Genomic DNA, 17,465 nt, shown 5'->3' with positions numbered 1-17,465 from the left:
AATTAGTTTTAAATCAACCTTTTCTATTAAATGATGTTTCATGAATTTAATCATAAATAATTCTACTATTTTTTCTATAACATTAAGTTGTATGATAGTTAAATATAAGAAACAAATATTCCCTCAAATTTATATAAGGAGGAAATCTTACATATTGGATGTCACAAACAATCCTAAAACATTAACAATGTATAAAGAGAAGTAACATGCACTCGAGAATAATGGATACAATTGGCATGAGGAGAGGAACTCGATAAAAGATAAATTCTTCTCGTAGTAGCACTAAAACATGGAGAAAATATGATTTTGAGGAAAAATCAAACTTAACCATAAAAACATTTTTCTATGGAGAAGAAGTGGCTTAGTAAATCTATTTTCCAAATCAAGTTCAAATCCAAAGGCATATATTATAATTTTTCATAGTATCAGTAACATAGAGAACATGGTAGTTTTAGAAATGGTGGAAAAACTAGGGTTGATACAACAAAAAACATCTAGGTATGCGATAAAAAAATCAACAATATTTGTTCAAGAAGTGGCATGACATGTTTGTGAGTATCATGACGAGGTTTTGTGTGACATCATTGCAATGGATGTCTTCCATGTGTTGTTGGGTAATACATGAAATTCCTATATATGTATACTGCATGATGGAAAGAAAAATTGAATTGCTACCCTCTACGGAAGAAGAACCCGATTTTTGTTGTTGTTGTTGTTGTTGTATTCCTACTATAATTAGTTATCATGGTTGTTTATAATTATATAACATAACTCACATATTTGTGAAGGGCTTATTTTCTAATTTTGTATAGTTTAACTCTATTTGAATGTTATATATATATATATATATATATATATATATATATATATATATATATATATATATATATATATATATCTGTTGAATCCTTGATATCTACCTGAAAATATACCACTCACAACAATGTGTTTGGCTTTGACATTTGTTACTATGCCGATAGACATGTCTATTTTGGAATTGGGCTTCCACGATTAAAATTTAACTATCAACAATTATTAACTGGATGGCAGGATTTAGAATATTCTTAGTATAATACACAAATTAAAGGTTGAGATTTATCTCCAAAGTACTTATGCCATTTTTTCCATTTTAATTAAATTGATTAATTAAAAAAATGTCATATGAGAATTTAAATTTAATTATCAATAGGGGGATGATAGGGATTTAACCTCCACAAAATATTTTTAGTAGAATACATAAATCAAAGGTTGAGATTTATCTCCAAAGTAGTTTTCCCTTTTTCCATTTTAATTACATTTATTAATTCAAAAAATGTCATATGAAGTGAATTATGGTTTTTTGAGCATGTAGTGTTGATAGGCCATAGTATTGTAACAAAGCCTATTTACAGATTAAGAATTTCCATGGTAAAGAGGAGATAAATCTTCATAATTAAGAATATTGTTCCATGTCTTTTTAAATTTATATGTAACTTATATATTAATTATTTTTATAATTAATAATAATGACTTAAAATAAAGTTATAATTTAGTTAGTTTTTATGATTTTTAAAATTTTAGCAATCATGCATCATGAAGTAAGAGTTTTGAGGTTGATTATAAATTGATCCCTATGAAGTAAGTGTTTTGAGGTTTATTATGGATTGATGCCTATTTATATGGTTGCATCAATTTTTGTTGTTGTTTTGTTATTAGCATTTTTGTCACAGATTAATAATAGCTTTTATTTCTAATTCTAATTCAAAACCATAAACTTAAAATTGTTTTATATTCCATTTTAAAACTTTTTTTTAATACATACATACATACATACATACATACATATATATATATATATATATATATATACACAACATAATATTTAACTCTTAATCTACAAAGTGGAGAGAGAGATTTTTTGTTTTGTTTTTGTTTTTTAGATAATCAATCTAGATCCATCTTTAACTCCTAATCTACCAAGTGGAGACATGGATCAATTTATTTATTTATTTTTTCGCTCTAAAAGAGGTTTGTATCTCAAAAGATAATCTAGATCCATCTTTAACTCCTAATCTACCAAGTGGAGACATGGATCAATTTATTTATTTATTTTTCGCTCTAAAAGAAGTTTGTATCTCAAAAGATTTGATCTCTCTCAGTGCTTGATAGATTTAGAATTAAGATGAATCTAGGCTAATTAAATTATTAATTATAATTATAATTTAAGTTAACTTAATTTTTATTTTGTTTTATTTTTACTTAGTTAAAAATATTTAACATGACATTACAACATCTCTACTATATTGAACTATTCGATACAATAAAACATCTCCACATAAAAAATCATATTTTTATTTCAAATAAAAATATAAAAATGAAAAATTGTTTCAAAATTCTAATCTAACCCATCGCATTATAATACCCAAAATATTTATATATTTAGGTATAGAAAATATTTTTCCATTGTTTACTCAGCCTTAATTAAATATATTTTATTTATTTATTATTTACAGCTACATTTTATTATTTATTTCTTTAACAACACCGAGACTCATTGCCCCAAATTCCTTGGTCTTTATTATGAAAAATCTAATATCTGTAAACACTGGCGGAAACCGAGATTGGAATTACGAATTTACAATATCATTGGCGGTTACGCACAATTCGCATCTTTATTTTTCTTTATAAAAATATTTGCTTTATATTAAATGGTTAATTCTTTTTGTTATTAAAATGTTTACGTCGTTGACGACATGTCGACGTCATTACACGTAAAAATTCATATTTTCTTGAGTTTAAAAATTATATTTTGTTTTTGTGCCGTGGAGAATAATAAGAAAAATAAAAACATTATTTTAATGTTTATAAAGTTAAAGATAGTTGATGGAAGAAATTGTTTTTATTTGATTATTGTTTTTATTTTTTATTTTTTTTGTTCTCATAACTAAATAAATTATTCCAAAAACTAACTACGAAAACTTTTCTTATTATCTTCCACAACATATATTTATTTTACACCAACAAAACCGGTACAACAACACAAATTTAGATATATAAAGATTTATGGTCTACATCTTGATGACTACGAGAGGTGGAGCATAGCATAGGATAGCATGTTTCTTAATTCATAATTCCCTTTTTCCCTCAAGAGAAACGCATTATGCGATACAGTACCAACCAACCATTAGTCACATATTTCTCAATCTTTTCTAGGTAGCGTGTGAAGGTAGTTTCACAACTTTCACCAAGTCATCTCTTATTAAATATGTCATATTTATTCATCTTTATAATGTGGTGGATTATAGTATTTGGTACCGAGTCAAATCAGGTTGAATTTATATTAATTTTATTGTATTTTTATAAAATATTTGAATTTTTAAATATTTTGTATATATATATATATTTTTTTTTTTAAATGTTGTTTAAAGTTTTTAAAGTTATGTTAGAATTAAAAGTTTGAATTACTTAGTTTATGCAATTTTATTTTTTGGATTTTTTTAAAGTTCTAAATTTATTGATGTAATAAAAAATATAATTTAAACAATAAAATATTACTCTTTTGTTAAGAATTAAATTGTCAAATTATCATAAAAATTATAAAAATGTGGAATTATATTTATTTTTTTAAACCATTAGTTTTGTTTTTATTAGTTAAATTTTATTTTGTATTCCTTTATCTAGATTAATGTGAATAATGCAACCCTAATGTTTTTTACCAAATTGCGTCATTTTCAGATTATAAATAAAATTAAAACACATATCAAACAACTTAAAATTCAACATGTTATATTTCTTCACCTTCTATGGAGGCATGAAAAACATTTCATATGTGTTATCATTACAATAAACTACTATAATGCCTTTGCAATTACTCAATGTATGTCATATGTTTAAGGTTCTTAATGAGCATACTTTGCTCACTCCAACCATTCATATATGTAAGGTTCATCTTATCCATTTCATCATTTATACCTTGAGTCAACACCTTTTAGCCTATGCCATTGGCTTCAAGTAGGATGCTTTAACACTAGCCTAGTACTCTCTGCATAACATATTCATTATAGTTCTTGTCTCCTTTAAAAAAGTAGTGGTTTCAGCATCAAAGACCTGAGACAAATCCTTCTAGAAAAGTAATTACCCAAGTCACCATGCAAAGTTACTACTAGGGTTTGATGTGCCCACAAGAGGCAATACACCACCACTGTGAGAAATTGATATAAACCTCACTCGTGTTGAGAAATCTACGACATCATGAATTAGGTGATTTCTCTTCCATTAGTAACTATTTGTGAGTGCTTTTTACAATTTTAGATTAGAATATACTTTACTTTAGTTATTAGTGTTCTTCTTCATCAAACAACTACCAATGCATGAACATAAATAGACAAGAGACACAGAATGTAGGCTATCTTCCAAGGCCAAAACCTCTCATTCTTTGAGAGGAAAACCCACACAAATTCTTCTTATAGAGATTCCAATTGACGAATACCAAGACCAAGACCCTTGACATATTTTCCACTCTAAGACCAAGACACAAGTCCTCTTCCACCTTCTCGTTTACGCTTTCTCGGTTCCTTCTACTTCATATTTCGCACCATATGTGATGACACCGAACTGTGGTCACTGTGTTTGTCAAGGATACCGAACCTCTCCTTCACCAGTAACATTGAATCTTGAAGATATACTACTGAACCATAGTCACTTACCTTTGAGATACCACTGATACCTTCTTCCTTGTAACAACATTGAGACTTTGTCACACACTTGTGATCTTCTTTCTATGTGGCATTGAATTCTCCTAGCATTGGTGGCACCAAAATCTCCTTTGTTGTGAGACTTAGATTACGCTGAGATTCTTATTGTGATTTAGTATGAAGATAACAAGGGGATATCACTGTGGTATCACCAAAACATAGTCTGACTATGTACCCTTATCCGAGCTTCTTTTCTGAAGCGGTATCCAAACTTGTCACTGCCACTTATGCACCCGGAACATAAAAGAGATATATGAACTATTGACTGTGATCAACCCTAAAGATCCTCGTTGTTCATCCCTATTCGAACTTCAGAAGTATCCGAACTCATTAACTGTAATCCTTATCTGAACCTCAGAGATATCCGAACTTCTTACTGTGGAATAGGCCGAGTTGCCTATTTATAGTAGTCAACCCGTGAATATTAGTTGACATAACTTTATGAAGGGACACGTCTCTAACATCACCTTCTTCAAATCAAACAATTTTGAATACACCTAAAAGCTATATTCAAATGTGATATTAGCATCACCTTCATCAAATCAAACAATTTTGAATACACCTAAAAGCTATATTCAAAAGTGATATTAGCATCACCTTCATCAAATCAAACAATTTTTAATACACCTAAAAGCTATATTCAAAAGTGATATTAGCATCACCTTCATCAAATCAAACAATTATTCAAAAGTGATATTAACATCACCTTCATCAAATCAAATAATTTTGAATACACCTAAAAGTTATATTCAAAAGTGATATTAACATCACCTTCATCAAATCAAACAATTTTGAATACACCTAAAAGTTATATCCAAAAGTGATATTAACATCACCTTCATCAAATCAAACAATTTTGAATACACCTAAAAGTTATATTCAAAAGTGATCCGGATTTAAACAGGAAAGCAACAAATTACAAAGATAACCATATACATAAAGATGCAGCGGAAATAATACTTCATTTCATTAATGGAAAATACTGAAATATGCTTACAACCAGAAATGGAAATAAACCAGCTAGGGCGATGGTAGCTTATCTCTGAGAAGATATGTGGTGGCTACATGCCTCTGAACTGTCTTACAATGAGGCTCGAAGGCCTATTTATTGTTGGGAAACAATGGAAAACCCTTAACATTCCGAAATCTAACCCTAGAAGATGAAACGTCAAATTGTGGGCCCTGTTTGGGTAAATTGGTACATCAATTTCCCGGGGTCGTAACTTTGGCATACGATCTCCGTTTGACGCGTACAATAGCTTGTTAGAAAGATCTATCCGAGCACGACAACTTTGGGAGGCAACATGGATCCATCCATGTTGCCCCAGATTTCCCAAAAAACGTCTTTTAGGGCCTCAAAACGGCTCCGGAAGTTCAGGACCTGAAAAACTTCTAAAAATAGTAAATTGTGCTACAATTTAGGAAACTGAAAAGACTGAAAGAGACAGTTGTGGGGGTCCAAATGGGATAGGTGGGTGGCCACCAACATCCACCTGGATCATTCCTCCCCCCTTAGGAAGCAATCGTCCCCATTGCGTTGAGTTCCTCCTTGAGATGAGGAAGCTTCTGCTGAACTGGGTCTCTGGTGAGCTGTTCTGCAATCTCTGATGTGTCCAGAAATGGTGGGAAACATGGTCGACGACGGTCCACATTGAACACTCGGTGCAAGCCAAGGAATGGAGGAATGCTGTGCTTCAAAGCATTGTTGCCCGTAGCCTTGGTACTGGTGTAAGGACCATGTTGGAGTCGCCTAAGTTTTTGATGGGTTCTGGTAAGGCATTCTCTCTGCAGATATAACCAAACTTTGTCGCCCACCTGAAACTTGTGTGGTACCCCTGTGGGTGAGGAGAAGTTGTTCCTGAGTCTTGTCATGACTGTATCCCTTTGCTGCTGCTGCTGCATGGAGGAACCCTTCGCGGGGGTCATGGATGTGATGACAATCTTCCCCTTACTTTGGGAGTGAACCAGACAGATGAATTTCCTGGTCTGGGAGATGAGCTTGCTACCTTTCTTAGCGGTGATCAAAGATGTGGCGGTAGGTGGGGATACCTCTGGTATCCTGTATAATGAATTATTCAAAGAAATAATGACAGCACGAGGCCTGGACTCGTACATAGCATGTCGCCTCCATAAGTATGGATGGCCTAATAATACATCACAAACATCTAGAGGTGTAACATCACACAATACCTCGTCTGTGAAGGGTTTGATGCTGTAGGGAAGGCGACACTGCTGGCGAAATTTTAGATCTCGTCCTTCGTGAAGCCACCCAATACTGTACGGCTGTGGGTGCGGTGTAGTCGGTAGGCCCAACTGCTTCACGACCTCTGCTGAAATGAGGTTCTTTTGGCTGCCACTGTCGACAATGAATTGCAGCGGCGAACCCTTCACCCACATCTGTGAGTGGAAAAGACGCTCCCCCTCTTCTGGATCTGCAGGTTCATTCTTCTGGATCTTGGCAGTGGCAACAGTGGCACTGGGATCTGCATCAATGATTTGCTTCCCTTTGCCATTCCCCTTGTCAGGTTCTGGCTCAGGGTCAGAACATGCATCTGATTCAGAGGCATTCAACTCGGCCACCAGCGATTGCTTGGTCCGACACTCACTTGTGTTATGAGTGGGACTCTTGTGGAACTCACACCACTTTCCTGTGTCTTTCTTCGGCTTCGTGGTGTTGTTCTTTTCTTGCGGCTTCGACGGGTTGTCTTGGGTCACCCCGCCTTGGCTTTGTCCTTTGGGCTTCGGATTTGCAGATCCAAAGTCTCGCTTCTTATGTTTGAACTTTTGCTCAATTTTGATAGCGTATTGGTATGCTGTGCCGAGTGAGGAGATGTTCAAGAACCCCATCTCTTCCTGGATGTATCTGTGTAGGCAGTCGCGGTATTTGAGTACCAGATGCAACTCATAATCTTTGATACCCAATTATGTGCGAAGGGTATGAAAAATGTTTGTGAACTCCGACACATCTTGGTCTCGTCCCTGCCGCAGTGTGGTCCATTTGATGTATTTGTCCTCATAGCTTCCGACAGGGTAGTACTGCTCCTTGATGGCATCCCGGAAGTCATTCCAAGTGGGTGCGGCTGAAAATAGTGAGCCTGTACTTTCATCCTTCTGCTCGCAGTAGGTTTCCCACTAGTCCTTGACGTGGGGGGCTGCTTTGAGAAGAGCGAAAACGATCTTTTCCTGACTTGAAAATTCATGAACAGAAAAATACCCATCTAGCAGATTTAACCATTTATCTATGGCATTTGCATCTATTTGACCCTCGAAGATGGGGATTTCAAAATTAACTTGTACCTTAAACGGTGTGGCGTTTCCAGAGTAGCTGTTGGAAGCCGATGCGTCGCCTCTAGATAGCCGCTGAATGATCTGCGTAAAGCTATCCATCGTCGCGTTCCTTTGACACTCGAGCACTTCTTCGAGCAAGATTTTGATAGGATCTCCTGCCCCCTCGTCTTTCTTCTCATCTGCCATGGGAGGCCGTCGAGATTTGCGAGGCTGGTCTTGCAAAGGTTCGACCAGTTCAAGCCCTAACTCCTTATATCCCGACCTCGTTGGGGACATGCAAAGAAAAATAGAGAAAAAGCAGACCGCTCTGATACCACTGATCCAAATTTAAACAGGAACGCAACAAATTACAGAGATAACCATATACATAAAGATGCAGCGGAAATAATACTTCATTTCATTAATGGAAAATAATGAAATATGCTTACAACCAGAAATGGAAATAAACCAGCTAGGGCGATGGTTGCTTATCTCTGAGAAGAGATGTGGTGGCTACATGCCTCTGAACTGTCTTACAATGAGGCTCGAAGGCCTATTTATTGTCGAGAAACAATGGAAAACCCTTAACATTTCGAAATCTAACCCTAGAAGATGAAACGCCAAATTGTGGGCCCCATTTGGGTAAATTGGTACATCAATTTCCCGGGGTCGTGACTTTGGTATACGATCTCCGTTTGACGCGTACAATAGCTCGTTAGAAAGATCTATCCGAGCACTACAACTTTGGGAGGAAACATGGGTCCATGGCCCCAGATTTCCCAAAAAACGTCGTTTAGGGCCTCAAAACGGCTCCGGAAGTTCAGGACCCGAAAAACTGCTAAAAATAGTAAATTGTGCTACAATTTAGGAAACTGAAAAGACTGAAAGAGACAGTTGTGGGGGTCCAAATGGGATAGGTGGGTGGCCACCAACATCCACTTGGATCAAAAAGTGATATTAAGAATTCTTGGGGTATTCAATCAATGGCCTAAGTACCTTTGGTGCCTTTCTTGGAGTTGAATTATATATATATATATATATATATATATATATATATATATATATATATATATATATATATATATATATATATATATAATCTTGAAATGTTTCATTCAATAATGCAAGAATTTCACCCACATAATTGTGAAAGGCCAAAGAGAGGGTAGGCTCCACATTATAGAGGTAAGGTCAGAGAGAAAGAAGGGAATCCCAAAAGTTATATTCAAAAGTGATATTGACATCACCTTCATCAAATCAAACAATTTTGAATACGCCTAAAAGTTATATTCGAAAGTGATATTGACATCACCTTCATCAAATCAAACAATTTTGAATACGCCTAAAAGTTATATTCGAAAGTGATATTGACATCACCTTCATCAAACCAAACATTTTTGAATATGCCTAAAAGTTATATTCAAAACTGATATTGACATCACCTTCATCAAAACAAACAATTTTGAATACACCTAAAAGTTATATTCAAAGGTGATATTGACATCACCTTCATCAAATTCAAAAGTGATATTGACATCACCTTCATCAAATCAAACAATTTTGAATACACCTAAAAGTTATATTCAAAAGTGATATTGACATCACCTTCATCAAATCAAACAATTTTGAATTCACCTAGAAGTTATATTCAAAAGTGATATTGACATCACCTTCGTCAAATCAAACAATTTTGAATTCACCTAAAATTTATATTCAAAGGTGATATTAAAATCACCTTCGTCAAATAAAACAATTTTGAATACACCTATTAGTTATATTCAAAAAGTGATATTAGCATCACCTTCATCAAATCAAACAATTTTGAATACACCTAAAAGTTATATTCAAAAGTTATATTAGCATCACCTTCATCAAATCAAACAATTTTGAATACACCTAAAAGTTATATTCAAAAGTGATATTAGCTTCACCTTCATCAAATCAAACAATTTTGAATACACCTAAAAGTTATATTCAAAAGTGATATTAGCATCACCTTCATCAAATCAAACAATTTTGAATACACCTAAAAGTTATATTCAAAAGTGATATTAACATCACCTTCATCAAATCAGACAATTTTGAATATGCCTAAATGTTATATTCGAAACTGATATTAACATCACCTTCATCAAATCAAACAATTTTGAATACGCCTAAAAGTTATATTCAAAAGTGATATTAACATCACCTTCATCAAATCAAACAATTTTGAATACACCTAAAAGTTATATTCGAAAGTGATATTAACATCACCTTCATCAAATCAAACAATTTTGAATACGCCTAAAAGTTATATTCGAAAGTGATATTAACATCACCTTCATCAAATCAAACAATTTTGAATACGCCTAAATGCTATTTTCGAAAGTGATATTAACATCACCTTCATCAAATCAAACAATTTTGAGTACGCCTAAAAGTTATATTCGAAAGTGATATTAACATTGCCTGATGGCAAGAGGCACAAAAAATCTGATGGCTTCTTCAATGTCCCAAGCATTCTTGCAGCAAGCTGCATTGTGATGATCTCCATTATCCAATGATGTCCATGTGATTTGAGTACAAGAAATTTAGAAGTTAACATCTTGACTACCATGATAGCAGTAAGAATCCTCCAGACAAATATCCCACCAAAACCAATTACAAAGTCGTCCCATTATAAAGAAATATATACATAATAACATATATTAAACAAGAGGGCATGGGTCCAAGCATCACACCATACATAAATAGGAAGCAGAGTACCAGAGTACATTCAAGCAGCTTGAAAATTTTCACCACAGATCTTGGTCCTTTTCCTTCTCTAGAAGGTATGATCTTGAAAGGTCTTATTCATCTCTAATACATAACCAAAATCCACACACTAGAGTTAGAAATAAGAACATGGTCACAATTCCCTCTCAACACCAACATTGATCTTTTTCCCAATTCCTTCCTCTCCAATGCCCAAATGAGGATGGGGATGTTGCAACCCTGACAGTGTTAAACTTGGGTATGAGGTGTAGATTATCATATGATTTTCTCTTTTGTGGATCAGACAGAGTATCATAAGGCTGATTTATCTAAGAAAAAAGGTCAGTGGCTGTCTCAAGCTGGTGCAGAGGCATGACATCAAGGTGGTATTTCAGTGCCATTCTTCTGCATGGAACCCTGATATCATTGCAGGAGGCATGACAAGAGACACCCAAAAGAGCATAGTGATCCTTTTTCCTCATGAAAGCAATATCCCTCTTTTCTTCTATTGCAAAACTGGCAGTGATGGTTTTTCCATTGAAGTTGTGAGAAGCCCTTAATACCACATTGCCAAGACTCAACTGATTACTTGAAATTGGGTTGCTTGTGGTACTTGTTGGGAATATCAATTCCCCCATAATCAGAGGGGATTGGCCTCTGGGAGATGAGAGTGGGGAATTGATTGTGAGAGACCCAAGTGTGGAAATATTCATGATTAATTTCTGTTTTGGAAAATATGGAGACAAGGCTAATTGTATGTATGCTCTGATATCCAAACTTTTCTGATTTCAGAATGAGAGGATTGGCTACCGTTTATATTATTAGCAGTAGAGATTGTCTAGTTAATAAAATAAAGATTTTGATTATCTAATTAATAAAATAAAGATGATGGAAAGCAAAGTCTTCTCACATGGCATGCCTGTTGAATATGGTGAGCTTTCTCCAACATGCCTGCATTCTCAAATCTATAGCAATAAATTGTCTTAGTGATCCATCCCCTGTTCCCCTGTTTTGAATAAGTCAACCTTTCTTACTAATTCCCTTCACAACAACATAATTGTGACAAAAATCCACCAGTTGTATTCTGTAGTTCACTGAAGTTTTGTGAGGATCCTCTAGCTCAAAAGTGGAGTTAATATTACTGTCACTTTTGCTGACTTCATCTGATAGATGACAACCAAATGAAGCTATGGTGAAATCTACATTCATATATGGTATCCAGAAAGATAGATGGTCAAAAGGAAAAAATTCACTTAAGTATCATAATGATACATGCGCAGATTCCCTGAACGAAAAGGTATGCTAGCTAATCTCCATGTCTAGGGATCAATGAAATTTGTATCTTCTTTGTAAAGTCCATATTACTTCATAATTTTGTCATTTGGCAGAGATGTGGTCATTTTAAAATGTGAATTTAAGTCCCTTTCTCCAACATGCACTGGTTAGAGAAACCGTACACAAGCTCAGACCCATCTAAACCTGGTTTGATAATTCACCTTGATGGTGCAGAGATGAACCTTCACACTTCGAGGCTGCTAAACTGAAAAGTTGCAGAATCTATATGAGTTTATACAAATTGCAAGGTATCAATTATAGATATGCAACCTAGAGTTTGCAATTCCCAATTTCAAGGTGTAAATTGAATCAACGTTTGTATGCTTGCTAATGTTCATATTCAATGCATCCAGCCCATCATCTAAACCTTGTCACTTAAAGGTTGCCAAACTGCAAAGCTGCAAAATGCAATCTTGAGTTTACACAAATGGTTGGGTATCAATTATAAATGTGCAACTTAGAGCTTAGAATTTTGAGGTACACTCAACCTTGCGATGGATGGGTATGTGCTAATGTCCATATTAAATGCATCGAGTGCATCATCTAAACCCTTACTCTTCAAAGTTCTTCTAAGTTGCCAAACTGAAATTGCAGATCTGATTGACACAAATAGTATCAAATACAGATATGCAACCTCTTACTCTTCAAAGTTCTTCTAGGTTACCAAACTAAAATTGAATATTTGATTGACACAATAATATCAAATATAGATATGCAACCTTTTACTCTTCAAAGTTCTTCTAGGTTGCCAAACTGAAATTGCATATCTGATTGACACAAATAGTATCAAATATAGATATGCAGCATTCAACTTTCCAACCTGGAGGTAAACATGAGACTAGGTTTGAAATAAGTCTTACTAAGCATCCAATGCTACACTCACATGGTAGTATTTGGAACAACTCTTACTGAAATCCATATTCAGTGGATCCAATGCACCATTACACCCACATGACAGTATATTAACATTTCATGTAGTGTAAATACCATACAGAAATTCTTTCAAAAATGAATTGATATATTTTGGAAATGATTTATTGCATATTAGTATTTGGAACAACTCTTACTGAAATCCATATTCATTGGATCCAATGCACCATTACACCCACATGACAGTATATTAACATTTCATGTAGTGTAAATACCATACAAAAGTTCTTTCAAAAATGAAGTTGATATATTTTGGAAATGATTTATTGCATATTAGTATTTGGAACAACTCTTACTGAAATCCATATTCAGTGGATCCAATGCACCATTACACCCACATGACAGTATATTAACATTTCCTGTCGTGTAAATACCATACAAAAATTCTTTCAAAAATGAAGTTGATATATTTTGGAAATGATTTATTGCATATTAGTATTTTTAGTTACCAATGTTTACTAATGACCCTGAAATTTTTCTATAGTCGAATAGCCTTACTATATTTGGGAGAGAAAGAGCTCTTAAAAGTGATAGAGTTGCATCTCAAAGTTGGTTGTGTTCTTTGCTTCGTGTCAGGGAATTGCCATCAGCACACTCTGACACTTCATTTTATGATTCCACTAGTAAGACCAAATAATGGAATAAACCAGAACAATTTGGATGTTGATTAATCCTTTGGATCACTTTGGTTCTTTGTTGACCAATTTATAGTCCATGTTGACCAATTGGAGCTGCAACTTCCCTCAGTTCTTTTCCTTGGTAATGAATGTCCTTCAAAATCATAAACATGACACAACAAATGATTATCTCATAACAAAAAAAAGGTGGTGAATGAAGTTAAACTGAAACAGAGTGAAAATACCGAATAAAAATGCTTCATTGAAATCACATTGTTGAGGCAATTAGAGTCTAAATGAAACAGAAAGATAATGCCAAGATATGCCCTCATGAAAGAAATAGAAAGATTGGATAAGGGTTAGCTTGAGCCCTGAACCTTAAATGAAACTAACAGAAACTTTTCGAAACGTATTACCAGCCAAATTGGCAACCACAAACAAACACAAGCGTTTCAGAGAGAGACACCTAAACCTTGCTTACACTGATACTTTACAAACTTTGTTCAACCTCTAGAAAGTCACTCAATGTGCAGTGAGTTGAAATTAAAGGAAATTTTTTAACTAGGGAATCAAATAAATTTAGATTCTCACTTGAAAGAACACATTTGTTGGAGATCTAAGTGACTTCACAGTCCAGAAAGCAAACTTGTCAAGAAATGTTGTTGGAACGTGATGCTTTTTCAAGTCAATGCTCAAGTTTGGAGTGTATGTTTCCCAGGGCTGCTTTACTGCTATGAAAAGCATGTGATACACAGGTAATGAACCATCACTAAAAATTGCACAAATTTTCTTCAAAATTCAATCAATTCCTGTAGCAGATATTTAACAAATAGTTTGCATGCTAATTCTGTCACAAACTCAATAATTGCTTTAACAAAACACATTCAGTCATTTTTACAAACATATAGTGGACAAACTCGAATGGTAACCAATTGGAGCTGCATCTTCCCTCAGTTCTTTTCCTTGGTAATGAATGTCCTACAAAATCATAAACATTACACAACAAATGATTAGCTCATAACAAAAAAATAGGCGGTGAACGAAGTTAAACTGAAATAGAGTGAAAAGACTGAATAAAAATGCTTCACTGAAATCACATTGTTGAGGCAATTAGAGTCTAAATGAAACAGAAACAAAATGCCAAGATATGCCCTCATGAATGAAACCGAAAGATTGGATAAGGGTTAGCCTGAGTCCTGAACCTTAAATGAAACTAACAAAAACTTTTCGAAACATATTACTAGCCAAATTGGCGACCACAAACAAACACTAATGTCAAAGTGTTTCAGAGAGAGACACCTAAACCTTGTTTACACTGATGCTTTACAAACTTTGTTCAACCTCCAGGAAGTCACTCAATGTGCAGTGAGTTGAAATTAAAGAATTTTTTTTAACTAGGGAATCAAATAAATTTAGATTCTCACTTGAAAGAACACATTCGTTAGAAATCTAAGTGACTTTACAGTCCAGAAAGCAAAAACTACAAGTGTTGATGCTGGAATTATATATATATATATATATATATATATATATATATATATATATATAGATATACATATATTTTAATTTTTTAATTTAATTTAATTTTTTTTGGGGTAAATTGTCAACATCTTTTAATAATGATGTTAAAGATAAAATATCATGACTTTGAAAAACCTTAAAATTCCAGTGATAAACATGACATTAAAGATAAAATATCAGAAGCCTTAAAATCCCAACGATTTTTAGGCATGGTATCAAAAATAAAATATCATGTCTCAAATAAAATATCATTTCTATGAAAATCCTTAAAATTCCAACAATTTTCAGCCATGATGTTAATATTATTTTAAAAATTTATTACCATTTAATTTATATTAATTTATTTTTATTTTAAGTTTATCATATTAATAACAATTTATTAAATATAATGTCTTTATATATATATATATATATATATATATATATATATATATGTATTGTATTTCAGTTATGATGAATGGACAACTTTACAAAACAAATGAATTATATGTGATTTTGGAGTTTTTGATACTCTCTGCATTAAAACATTTGTTTTTTTGAAAATTTGTGTCAATATTTTTATTTTTAAATAATTTTAAGATTTTGAAATTTGCAAATTGTTTTGTAAAAACTATATTTCATTATTAAGAAATATATATATTTTAATTTTATTTTAATAATAATAATAATTTAATATTAAATTAAATTTCTTTTGAATTTAATAAATTGAAACTAATAAACATATTAAAGATTATAAAAAAAAAATGTCATTTCCAAAATCTTATCGACCACTAAGGAAGTACACCATCAACAAAAAATTGTTCTCCTAGACTTATTACTTCTACATATTTTTTATTTTGACATACATATCCAGTGAAATATATTGAGAAAATGAAAACATTGAAAAACTAAAAACTTAATAAAAAAATAAAAACAAAAATAATAATAGTAATAATAACAAGTAAATAAAAATATATATTTTAACATAACAAAAAATACAATGTAAAAAAAATTTCAAACATAAAAAATGTAAAATAAAAATAAAAATTAACATATACATACACACACATATAATAATAATAATAATAATAATAAACATAATTTAAAAACAAAATTAAAAAATAGACAAAAACAAATCTAAGATACAATCTAAGTGACTTTACAGTCCAGAAAGCAAAAACTACAAGTGTTGATGCTGGAATTATATATATATATATATATATATATTTTAATTTAATTTAATTTTTTTTTCGGGGTAAATTGTCAACATCTTTTAATAATGATGTTAAAGATAAAATATCAGAAGCCTTAAAATCCCAACGATTTTTAGGCATGATATCAAAAATAAAATATCATGTCTCAAATAAAATATCATTTCTATGAAAATCCTTAAAATTCCAACAATTTTCAGTCATGGTGTTAATATTATTTTAAAATTTTATTACCATTTAATTTATATTAATTTATTTTTATTTTAAGTTTATCATATTAATAACAATTTATTAAATATAATGTGTTTATATATATATATATATATATATATATATATATATATATGTATTGTATTTCAGTTATGATGAATGGACAACTTTACAAAACAAATGAATTATATGCGATTTTGGAGTTTTTGATACTCTCTGCATTAAAACATTTGTTTTTTTGAAAATTTGTGTCAATATTTTTATTTTTAAATAATTTTTAGATTTTGAAATTTGCAAATTGTTTTGTAAAAACTATATTTCATTATTGACAAATATATATATTTTAATTTTATTTTAATAATAATAATAATTTAATATTAAATTAAATTTCTTTTGAATTTAATAAATCGAAACTAATAAACATATTAAAGATTATAAAAAAAATTGTCATTTCCAAAATCTTATCGACCACTAAGGAAGTACACCATCAACAAAAAATTGTTCTCCTAGACTTATTACTTCTACATATTTTTTATTTTGACATACATATCCAGTGAAATATATTGAGAAAATGAAAACATTGAAAAACTAAAAACTTAATTAAAAAATAAAAACAAAAATAATAATAGTAATAATAACAAGTAAATAAAAATATATATTTTAACATAACAAAAAATACAATGTAAAAAAAAAATCAAACATAAAAAATGTAAAATAAAAATAAAAATTAACATATACATACACACACACACACATATATATATAAAATAATAATAATAATAATAATAAAACATAATTTAAAAACAAAATTAAAAAATAGACAAAAACAAATCTAAGATACAAAAAATAATATTGATGAAATAAATTAAAGAAAAAAAATTAAAATTAAAAAAACACAATGATGATGATGATTAACGTTCACTGCC

At 31.7% G+C, this 17,465-nt stretch overlaps 1 pseudogene; it reads right to left on the bottom strand.

Annotated features, from left to right (window-relative positions):
- Positions 1-10,903: 10,903 nt before the first annotated feature.
- On the bottom strand, positions 10,904-11,449 carry LOC149142488 (uncharacterized; annotated as a pseudogene).
- Between the last annotated feature and the right edge of the window lie 6,016 nt (positions 11,450-17,465).

Source organism: Pinus tabuliformis, chromosome X (genome assembly GCF_031772625.1).
Source record: "Pinus tabuliformis cultivar Carrire ecotype Pingquan chromosome X, CPIR1, whole genome shotgun sequence".
NCBI classification, from domain to species: Eukaryota; Viridiplantae; Streptophyta; class Pinopsida; order Pinales; family Pinaceae; genus Pinus; species Pinus tabuliformis.
This window is presented reverse-complemented; position numbering and strand designations above follow the sequence as displayed.